We start from the raw sequence: 12,434 nt of genomic DNA, 5'->3' as shown, positions 1-12,434 counted from the left end.
TCATAGCCAGAGCTATCTGATTCAAAAGCTTTTCTTATTCTAAGTTGGCAAGGCCAATACTTTGGACCATCAGGACCCATTCTGGGCATTTTATCTCAATTACATAAACTGTCTATTTCCCAACTAAAATTTCAAATTTGTTTAAAAAAATAAAACACAAATGCTCTTGTTCTGTTGTGTAGTGACTTGTTATGATTTCAAATCCATGTTCTGAAAACTTGATTTAGCAAAAGTTGTTTATCATTTGAACTTAGCTTGTTTTAATGAAATTATTTTGAAGTTGGAGTTTAAGACTTTCTTAACAAGTATGATCGTGTCCAGAATAGTGTCAGCAGAATTGTTTTCTGTATTTCTGATGTTTACAGAAGTACCCACACAGAGCCAGGCAATTAGTATATATTTGTCCAAGGAATAGAAGAAATGATAAAAGTACAAAATGGTAGCAGCCATATTTATTAAGCATTCACTCAGGTCCTGACACAGTGCTAAGCACTTTGCATGCTTATGTGTCCCTGTGTGCTCATGACAACCTAGCTCCAGGTAACAGTTGAGGAAACTGAGGTTCACTGAAGGCAGGCAAGCTGTTGTCCAAGGTCGCACAGCCATTGAGTGCTGGGCCAAGATGATGTCTGAGAGTTCACAGTTCCACTAATGCTCAACTCACTAAATCAACAGCATATGGCACCATACTCTCCTCATACTCAAAGTCCTCATGGGGGTGAGGTGCGTGTCTTCCAGAAAGAATAGGCCTGTTGACTGTGACTCTTTTATAAGGGCGTTTGAGAGATAGAAGACATTTTTCTAGCATGGATTTGGTAGATTTTATTTGGTGCTGCATCACAGGGAAGTCAGGACCTCTGGGTTGCTATGGTAACAGAGAGCAGCTGCTCACAAACTCATTTCCTGTGGCGCGATAATCCCTTCTCCCTAGTTTTAGCTGGGAACAAATCTGGTAACTTGTTATGATGCGGCTGTCGCCAGTGCTGATGGTTCTATTTAGACCTACATCTGATATTTTCTTTTCTCCTTTTTACTTTAATAATGAATTAACCACATCATAGAAAATGTAGAAAAGAAAAAAAAATTGTAAGCACACACCAACTACATTCTCATTTAATTATAATATATGTTTCTCAGAAGGCAGTTCTGGTTCTAAGGTCTATTATCCATTTGACCTTGGGAAAATGTCTTTTTTTTTGGGGGGGGGCATTTAAGTTGTTTCCATATTTTTTTTATTTTATTATTATATTCCCCATACAATTGCAACCCCCTTATTTTGACCCCAATCCTCACTTTCTCCGCCTCCCACCCCCCATAGAGTGTCTCTGGTTCATAGTTGTTTGTTGATTTTGATATTTTCTTTCTTATAGTTATTCTTTTTCCTGGTCCCTTATTTAAATTTTCTAGATTCCTGCTATTCGTGAGACCATCCAGTATTTTTCTTTTTCTTTCTGGCTTATTTCGCTGAGCATGATCCCTTCCAGCTCCGTCCATGTTGCTGCAAATTGCATGTGTTTATCTTTTTTGAATGCTGAGTAATATTCCATGGTGTATAAGTACCACATCTTCTTGATCCAGTCATCTATTTGGGGGCATTTGGGTTGTTTCCAAAGCTTAGCTATTTTAAATAGTGCTGCTATAAACATAGGGGTGCAGGTGCCCTTTGGAATTGATGTTTCTGTGTCCTTTGGGTAAATACTAGTAGTGGAATTGCTGAATCGTATGGAAGCTCTATGTTTAGTAGGTCAAGAAATCTCCACACAACTCTCCATAGTGGTTGGACCAGTTTGCACTCCCACCAACAGTGCAGGAGAGTTCCTTTTCCTCCACAACCTCGCCAGTATTTGTTGTTGCTAGTTTTTTTAATATGTGCCATTCTCACTGGTGTAAGATGGTATCTCATGTTAGTTTTAATTTGCATTTCCCTGATTACAAGTGATGTTGAACATTTTTCCATATGCCTGTTGGCCATTTGCATTTTTTGGAAAATGTCTTAACCTTTGTGAGACAAAATCAATTTCCATTGTGAAAGACACCCATTACTGCTATTTTGTAAATTTTTATTTTTGCTTTCTTTTTAGTTTTTAACTTTGAGGATTCATTGACATAACGTATATAAATAGTCTGTTGCTTATGGGCTTCCTTGGAATATTTTCCACGTTTCCTTCTTTTCCCTCATATTTTCTCCTAAACTCCTGTCACCCTACAGATACCACCCCCACCCTGTGAGAACTTTTGCTGGTACATTTGAAAAGTGATGGGAATGTTTAACTATCAGCATATAATATATAACCAATAGGAAATCAATGCTGATACATGAGAGCTAAAACTTTAACCTGTGACCTTGACTTTCCCAAATGACAATCTTTTCAAAGCCCTTTGCTCTTTGCATTGTTAGTATTGAGGGTTTAGGGTGTCTCTGCCTCAAAACATTACTTGAAGTTCAAGAATCTGTCTTGTGTGCCTGCACTTGGTTTAGACTCCCCATTCCCCAGAAATTATTTAAATACAAAAAGTATCTCTTTCCCTTTGTTCCATGTCCAACATCCTCAAATCTCTGAAAGGTAGCATCCTAGCTCTGTCCCTTAGCTGTGTGAACCTCAATGCCTTGGTCTCTCAGCATGCAGATGCTGATAGACGTAGGTTCACAATTGTTAGATTAAATGAGTTGATGAATGAAAATTATTCATGCCATTTCTGGCAAATGCTGCTCACAAACAAGATGAACATCTGGGCTCACAGGAAAGAGTTAGAGGAAGATTTTGCATTCTCTCAATACTCATCATTTTTCTTATCACTTTGTCCCAATTTTATTTTCCCAGTTTTTCTTTCTTTTTTAAAAAATACATATTTTACATTATTCTTCCATTTTGTACAATGCATGCTTTCTCCTTTCAGGTGTAGTTCCTGTAAAATTTCCACCACCAGTTCACCCGTGCACCATCACCATTGTACCCTTGTGCTCTTCCTGCCCCTGTTTCGAACCCCCTCCTTCCTTGTCCACTGCAGAGTGTCTCTGATTAATAGTTGCCTGTTAATTTTGTTTTTTTAATTTATTATAATTTTTTTCTGATCCTTTATTTGGTTCCCCTATATTCCTCCTATAAGTGAAACCATTTGATACTGTTCTTTTTCTTTCTGGTTTATTTCACTGAGCATAATCCCTTCCTGCTCCATCCATGTTGCTGTGAATGGCATGAGTTTATCTCTTTTTTTATTTTTTTTTATTTTAACATTTATCAATTTTATTTACATTTTTTAGACAATATTTGCTTCCCCCCACCCCCTCAGATTGAGTCCCCATAGAATCTCCTTCCCCAAGGCACCCGTGCACCATCACCACAGTCCCCTGTGCTCCTCCCTCCCTCCCTCTCACCTCTCTCCCTCCTCCTCCCCTGCAGGATGTCTCTGCTTTACAATTGTCTGTTTTTGCTTTGTTGTGGTTTGTACTGTAATTATTATTTTTTTACACTGATGTCCTATTTGGTTCCCCAAGTTTATCTTTTTTGATTGCTGAGGAATATTTCATTGTATATATATATATCACATCTTCTTTATCCAGTCATCTATTTTTGGGCATTTGGTTTGTTTTCATAGCTTAACTATTGTAAATAGTGCTGCTATAAACATAGGGGTGCAGGTGCCCTTTTGAATTAATATTTTTGTGTCCTATGGGTAGATTCCTAGGAGTGGAATTGCTGGGTCATATGGAAGCTCCATTTTTAGCAGTTTGAGGAACCTCCACACAGCTTTCCGTAGTGGTTGGACCAGTTTGCGTTCCCACCAGCAGTGTAGAAGAGTTCCTTTTTCTCCACATCTTCGCCAACATTTATTGTTCCTAGTTTTTTATTTACATTAATACCCTTATTTCCTTCTGAGTCTGTGGTCCATTTTCCAATTTTCAGTCTTTGTAATCATTACCTGTTTTGCACCATTGTTATCACCACACACATGTGTAAAACTTTGATGTGAATGAATTTTGCCTTCTGTTATATTGAAAATATCTACTAAACACCTTGCAGATTGCCTTCTTGCACTATTCCTGGTATAAGCCGTTTTGAGAAGGTGAATCAAGGTTCCTCCATATCTGAAGCTTAATTCTAGTAGCTGCCCACAGCCCTCAGTGCTCACATGCTTTTTCCACTGTGTTCTGTCCCAGTTTTCTGACATCCCTCTGTCTTGGGTCCCATTCTCTTTGGATTTTTGTTTATGATCTTGAGCTCAGGATTTAACCCAAACTAACATGCTTAAGAGTGATACTGTTTCACAAACACTTTCTTTAGTAGACATTGATTGGGTCTGTGCTGTGTTCCAGGTTCTATGTTATCTACTCTGTATAACTTATATTCATTCTCAGAAAGCCTTCTAGAAAATACTTTAATACAGGGACCCAGGAGGTGCAAGAGGTTAAGTCTTAGCACTATGAAGCTATCACCAGCCACTGCAGCATGAATTCGATCCCCTGCCAGGGAGGTGACCCACATGGCGCAACAGACCTCTCCTGTCTTGCCCGCTACTCCCCTCAGAAGTGTATTTCAGTGGATCTGCCTGTTCTGTTCCCCACTCTGTCTCTGGTGAATCCTCTCACCCTCCATAACTCTGGCTTACACCCCAACTCTTGTATGCACAAATAAATAAAATAAATCTTTTTTTAAAATACTTTAATCCAAAGCATATCACTTAAAAAATTAAGGCAGTCAGGGTAAATAAATATACATGAGGCAAACTTAAAAAAATCACCAGTAGGTCCAATAGGTATTACTCTATTCCACAATGAACTTGAACTTGTCAGCCCCTGGTGCCATGTTTGAGCTGACATACATAATGACTGGTTAAAGGCATTCAGAGGAAGAAAATGGAATGGTAATTTATTTTTTTGAAAATTATGCTTATTGAAGCAACATTGTCACACAATACCCATAACCAAGCCCCAATAATATTCTGCCACAGTCCATTGAGAGTACTAATTTCTAAATTCAAAATTCATGCCATCCCAAAGCAAACAGGAGATCCAAAACATTCAAATGGCATTTGCTTATAGAAAAATTTGTGTCAAGTATGCAAAAAATGAAGTTGTTGCCAGCAGGGTTATTAATCCTGCCTGAGGTATTGTTTTCTTTTTTTTTTTTTTTTTTTTTTTTAGTTTTTTATCTGTTCCTTTGTTTTGTTTCTTTTTTTTTTTTTAAGATTTATTTATTTATTTTATACGAGCATGAGCACTGGATACAGTCAGAAGCACAGGAGGGTGAGAGAATTCACCACAGCCAGAGCGGGGAGCAGAGCAGGCAGACTGAAGTACACTGCTGAGGGGAGCAGCGGGTGGCAGGAGAGGTCTGCTCACCATGTGGGACCCTCCTCCGGTGGCCGGGGAGCAGCCGGGGATTGAACAGGCACTGCAGAGGCTGACAGGCAGCTTCGCATCCCAGCGCTCAACCGCTGCGCCACTGGGGAGGCCCCAGCTTGAGGTATTAACCTAATATACTTACTTATTACTAGTCAAGTATCTATCTTGGAAATGTCTCCTTTGCATAGTAATGGTGGCCTGTTACTCTGATCCCATTGCCATTTGATGTTCTAAAATCCCCATGCATTAAAGATTCTATCCAAGTTTCCATCCTTAAAGAAGCATTGATGAATGCTATTCCAATAAAAATTTCAATGTCATTCTTCAAAGAAATAGAACAATTATTGATGAAATTCATATGGAATTACCAAAAACCCCAAATAGCCAAGGCTCTCCTGAAAAAAAAAAAAAAAAAAAGAAGGGAATAGAGGCATCACACTCCTAGACTTCAAACTATACTACAAAGCCATAATCATCAAAACTGCATGGTATTGGAACAAGAGCAGACACACAGACCAATGGAATAGAATAGAAAATCCAGAAAAAAATCAACAATTTTATGGTCAACTAATCTTTGACAAAGGAGCAAAGACTATGCATTGGAGCAAAGAAAGTTTGTTCAATAAATGGTGCTGGGAAAACTGGGTTGCTACATGCAAAAGAATGAAGCTTGACTACTACCTAACACCATGCACAAAAACCAATTCAAAATGGATTCAAGAACTATACATAAGACCTGAAATCATAAAATACATAGAAGGAAATATAGTGAAACACTACATGATATGCACATCAAAGACATCTTTACAGACACATCACCCAAAGCAGTGATAGTGAAGGCAAAGATGAACAGCTGGGACTACATCTAATTAAAGAGCTTCTGCACAGCAAAAGAGACAATAACAAAAACAAAGAGAAACCCCACTGACTAGGAGAACCCTTTTGCACACAGCACTAATGATAAAGGACTGATGACAAAAATCTACAAAGAGCTGATGAGACTCCACAAAAACAAAGAAAATAATACAGTCAAAAAATGGTCAGAAGAGCTAAAAAGAAACTTCTCTGAAGAGGAAAAGCAAGTGGCCACCAGGCACATGAAAAAATGTTCAATGCCACTTGCAATCAGGGAAATGCAAATCAAAATTACCATGAGATACCATCTTACACCAGTGAGAATGGCACATATTTAAAAACTAGCATCACCAAATGTTGGCAAGGTTGTGGAGAGAAAGGAACTCTCCTGCACTGTTGGTGGGAGTGCAAACTGGTCCAACCACTATGGAGAGCTGTGTGGAGATTTCTTGACCTACTAAACAATGAGCTTCCATATGATCCAGCAATTCCACTCCTTAGGTATTTACCCAAAGGACACAGAAATATCAATTCCAAAGAGCACCTGCACCCCTATGTTTACAGCAGCACTATTTACAATAGCTGAGCTTTGGAAACAACCCAAATGCACCCAAATAGATGACTGAATCAAGAAGATGTGGTACATATACACCATGGAATATTACTCAGCATTCAAAAAAGATAAACACATGCAATTTGCAGCAACATGGATGGAGCTGGAAGGGATCATGCTCAGCGAAATAAGCCAGAAAGAAAAAGAAAAATACCAGATGGTCTCACTCATAGCAGGAATCTAGAAAACATAAATAAGGGACCAGGAAAAAGAATAACTATAAGAAAGAAAATATCAAAATCAACAAACAACTATGAACCAGAGACACTCTATGGGGGGTGGGGGGCGGGGAAAGGAGGAATTGGGGTCAAAATAAGGGGGTTGTAATTGTATGGGGAATATAAAAAATAAAATTTAAATTAAAGAATAATAAATTAAATAAAAATAAGTCTCAGTCTGAAATGTTGGTGATATTATTTAAAGAAACTTGCTTGGTACTTGAGAAGTTCATTCTATGTGACTTTTCTTATAACTTGCCTTGTTACTCAAATTTGAGACAAAATATTATTTTCTCATGGATGAAAAGCATTTTAGTTAATAATTCAAAGCAGAGTTGTTGTGTTACCTTTATTAAAAAGGTTCTTTTAGCACAAAGACTTGACTGACTTGCTACCAGCTAATGAGTTTGTTTCCTCTGGATCACTTAGTCTTAATGTTTTCTGAGGGGATAGAATCCCATGTTATGCAATCACAGATGCTGCCTTTGACATTGGGAAGGCGAGGTGGGATTATCAGGTGAAGGCTGGTTCATTGGATTTTTTTTTTTTTGTCTAACAACTGTAGCTCCAACAGTCTATTTTCTGTACATTTTAAAATTGATAAATATTTCATAAATAAAATCTAAAGTCATTTGTTAAAAAAAAAAGAAGCATTGATGAGCCAGAAGCTTTTCTAATAACAGTGAACACCGCATAAGTGGAATATTCACCCCATAAGTTCCATTGTTTTTAGGATAAAATCACTGTGGGTAAAAAAAAAATCAACAATAAAATGAATAAAACTTTCTTCTAATTGATGCTTAAAAGCTGCTAGACTTCTGTATAATAAATTACTGTTGTTTTCAACTATTGTGGGATGTTCTCCTGAGACTGAGATTTGCTCAGCTGTTCAGTTTTGCCATGCCAGTTAACCTCTATTAACCTTTCATCTATCTAGTTCCTCAGGAACATTAACCCAGGCACGTGTAGAGATTTTTGAGTGTGCAAATATCAGGTTCTAAAAACTAAAGAAGGCCTCCTAAGTGACGATGCAATATGCGTCCACCTTCACCGTCGACATCTACATTTTAAAATAGCACCTTTGCACTTCCTTCCTGACACGAGGAATTGTAGTGCATTTTGTTTATGTGTCCTTAAGCAAGAACTTCCAAAATTTTCCCATGAAAAAGTAAGCCTGTAAAACGAATTTATTTGCACTCAATATATCATGCTCAGAGATGACTGCAGCCAGAGGTATTCTTTTTTTTTTAAAGATTTATTTATGTATGCATACAAGAACTGGGGTACAGTCCAGAGGTGTGGGGGGTGAGAGGATTCACCAGAGACAGAGTGGGGAGCAGAACAGGCAGACTGACTGAAATACACTGCTGAGGGGAGCAGTGGGCAGGACAGGAGAGGTCTGCTGCACCATGTGGGTTAGCTTGCTGGCCAGGGGATCGAACTTGTGCTGTAGTGGCTGGTGATAGCTTCACAGTGCTGTGCTTAACCCCTTGCACCACCAGGGAGGCCCAATATTTATAGTCTTGTCAAAATTGATCAGTTGCCTAAAACACCCCCTTATGTATAAATTAGAGATGGAATCAGAGTTCTTTCTAGAGAGACAATGTAGAGGAAATGGGGCAAAGCATGTTACAGGTCAGTCCCCGATAAGACTTCATGTGGCCCAGAGTGTTATTGGGTCAAATCAACTGTGGTCTGCCATGAACATGTTCTCCTCTGTCTCTTCATTTTTGAATCTCAGTTCTTGACCTCTGTGATGTTTACACCTGCCTACCCTTTTTATTGTTTCAATACTGACATCAAATATCCAGTACCCTTTTCTTTGGACTAGTTCTGGTTCATTTATTGCATATTCTTCATCTACACTATGAAAATAGTATTGCATATAACAGAAGTATTGGCAAGATTAAGTAAAGTGATGCTTAGTCCAACACTTCGTATATTAACTGAAACTAAGCTATTCTGGCATGGATTATCTACTTCTATTACTACCTAGTGCACTAAATCTGTTCTTAAGATGTAAATATCCTCTCTCTGCACCTTATCTGGATTGCACTCTGCTTTACTGGTCAGTGAGTGTAGATTCATTTTCATCACCACTAATGTCTTTCACTTTCTTCAAATGAAAGATGCTAAGAACCTTGAATTTTATGTTGAAAAAAGTTTGTTTGCTTTTTAACAAAAACTCTCCTTCTACTAAGTCTCCTTGACTGTGGATCTCACTGCTTTGCATCTTGAAGTTTTCTCACTTTCCCAAGAAATTAATTTACATTATTTTTATATCTGAATGTCAAATTTCCATTTGCTATACCCTGTGATCCTTTATTCAGTCAGAGTTTTAAGCACCCATAGCCAATTTTATATTGTAATCTGATCGGAAACTTTTTTTGTAAAATGAATTTGTCATTAAACAAATCGGTGCAATAAGTTAATTTACAAGTTGATGAGCTACATCATCATGAATTGCTAAGTCTGACACTTCAGTTGATAAAAATAAAAAGCTCTTCTTCTTTTGAATTTTTGGGACATTTTCCAAATATGGCTTTTAAAATTTTGAAATGTTTTATTGAACAATGTGATATATTCAAAAATCCATTTATAAATTACAAATGGATGGTGCAAAGAATTTTGCAGCTGAACACATCCATGTGGCTTCTCACCTTCTCCCTTCTGCAAGCACAGGAGAGCTTAAATCCACCAAATCGCCTTCTCCAACTCTTCACCCAGTTTCAGACTCTGAAAACTTTTCCTATGAAGTCTTGGAATATCACAGGGTGGTGCACTTGTGGAACAAAAGAATGAAGTCTTAAGATGAGTGCATGCAAGCAATAACACAGTGGTCAGGAGAGAAGTAGAAGGATACTAACATTAGATTTTCATACCAATTGTGAGATGATTGTAATAGATGCATAATAATGACTTCACACAAGGAAATAAATGGAAAAAGAGGGCCTTCTTCAGGATGATACTAATTTATACTTTGAAGTTGTATCTATTTCAAATGATAGTTTTGAGCAATCAGGTGTTCTTGCCAACTTAGATGGAAAGAAGGGGGTAAGAATTTGATGCCTACCAGAGAGCTGAAGATAATATTCAGCTCTGCCCACTTTTTGTTTTTGGATCTTGTTACTCATCTCTCCTGAATATTTCACTAGTTAGTTCAACCCCTTTTTGCACACAGTTTAAAAAAGTGAAAATTGTGACAAGTGTTGCTGTGGCATAGGAGAATTAACTGCCTATTTGTTGTCAGGGCAGGCCTAACATGACAATGTCATTAGAAATACTACACTTTAGTACTACACTTTAGTACTTCACGGTCATTGATCACCGTGTCAGGACCCACATTGTTCGCAGAGTTCCTGCAGGTCTTGGTGTGACAAATTGTGGTGATGGTATCCTGTTGGGGCTACAGCTAATGGGAAGAAAGTTACCTTTGCACATATACTCACTGTTGTCCACACAGAAATAGCACTTTCTGACACCTCTCACACACTCACCCATAGTACCAGCTACATCCTGTCCAAGCTTTACACTGTCCAATACAAGGACAAAAATCACCTTCACACTGGCATCCGTGTAGCCCATCTGTCTCTGTAATACCAACAGGACAATAATCACAAGATATGAATCATTGCCATTGTGGGAAGCCTCATGAAGTGCAATGGGAAGGATCTGGTGAAACTGGCTAAATGTCTCAAGAAGGAGAAAATAAATATTGACATTACCAGCTTGGGGGAAGAAGAAGTGAACACAGCAAAGCCTTTGTATATACCCTGAATGGTGAAGATAGATCCAGTTCCATCAAATGACAGTGCCTCACAGATCCAGCTCGGTTCCTTTCCTCATCAGTTCCACCACTCTGACTGGTGATGGTGGTACCATGCTGGGTCTTGGTAGCAGTGTCTTTGAATTTGGAGTGGGTCCCAGGGCTGAGCCTGAGATGGCGCTGGCCCTTTGTGTTTCTGTGGAAGAGTATCTGTAGTGGCAGGAGTAGGAAATGTGGCAAGCAGCTAGGCCTCTGCTGTTGAGGCTGTAATTATTACATCTGGGACTGAAGACTGAAAAGATACCCTGCTGAAGATGACCATCAAGCAGCAAGAGTGTGACTGCACTGCGTTCCCTGAACTAAGCAGTAAGACTGAGGAAGAACAGATTGCTTATGCCATGCAGATGTCCCTGCAGGGTATAGTTTGGCTAGGCAGTATCAGCTGACATGGATGCCAGTTCAGCCATGGAAACTTTTGAACCAGGCAAAGAAGAAGATGATTATGAAATGATGCAGGACCTGGAATTCTTTCAGAGCATCCTAGAGAATCTTTCAGGCAAGGATCCCAACAGTGAAGCCATTCAAAATGCATGGGTTTCCATCGGAGAAGGATGGGAATTGAGACTGGAGGGAGAGGGTTGTTGAGCCTGCTCAGGAGAGGCATAGGGTGAGGCGATAATAGAGTCAGATGTACTATCTGTGATCATTTTAATCTAAATGAAGGTTGACAACTTAAAAAAAAAAATGGCCTACATTAGCAAATTATAGGAAAAATTACCTGCAACTAGTTGAACTGTCTTTGATCTTTATATATTAAATACTAAGCATTTCATTTTAAATGAAAAAACACAGGAGGATCCTGATCTCTGTATTAGTAATGAGACTAAGGTTGTGAGTATGTTTCACATGGGTATATCATATAGGTGTAAGATAAGATGCAGTTAAAAATGGACCACATGGCCTCCCTGGTGGCGCAAGGTGTTAAGACGCAACTTATGAAGCTGTCCGCAGCCTCTGCAACACGAGTTTGACACCCGGCCAGGGAGCAACCCACATGGCACAGCAGACCTCTCTTGACTTGTGCGCTGCTCCCCTCAGCAGTGTATTTCAGTCTGCCTGTTCTGCTCCCCACTCTGGTGAATCCTCTCACCCCCCACTCCTCTGGCCTGTACCCCAGACCTTGTATGCATAAATAAATAAATCTTAAAAAAAATGGAACACAGACCACAGATAGAATTAGCAGAACTCAATAACATAGAAAAACAAACTGAAAGAATAATGGACTACTGTGTCTAATAATGTGCCTGCAGAGGCTTAGAAGTAAAACGATATGATTTTCAAAACTTCTTCATGTAGTTTTTGTAATAGGTGACAAGTTCATATCATTCTGAATCTAATTAATCTAAAATGTAAAAAATGATATAGGTACCTTTAAGAAAATAGTAATTCTACACGAGGAAATTTTTTTTTCTTTCACTAGAACTTATTTTTAATATACTCAGAGCTTAGACTAAAGTTCAGGCACTTGGAATGATAGAAACTAACTGCCTGGGTGAGCAAATATGTTCTTATCAATTTGACGTACAGTGCAAAAAATGCCTTCCCTTGGGAAAATTAAATGATTATAGTAAGTCCTTC

The 12,434-nt window shown here is 38.6% G+C and overlaps 1 pseudogene across 1 annotated transcript; it reads left to right on the top strand.

Annotated features, from left to right (window-relative positions):
* The first annotated feature begins 2,536 nt into the window (after positions 1-2,536).
* LOC311187472 (26S proteasome non-ATPase regulatory subunit 4-like) lies at positions 2,537-11,441 on the top strand (annotated as a pseudogene). The gene is made up of 2 exons: positions 2,537-2,639; positions 10,494-11,441. The product of its transcript is annotated as a 26S proteasome non-ATPase regulatory subunit 4-like (transcript).
* The last annotated feature ends 993 nt before the right edge of the window (positions 11,442-12,434 follow it).

This window comes from Talpa europaea (assembly GCF_964194135.1).
Source record: "Talpa europaea genome assembly, chromosome: X".
Lineage (NCBI taxonomy): Eukaryota > Metazoa > Chordata > Mammalia > Eulipotyphla > Talpidae > Talpa > Talpa europaea.
This window is presented reverse-complemented; position numbering and strand designations above follow the sequence as displayed.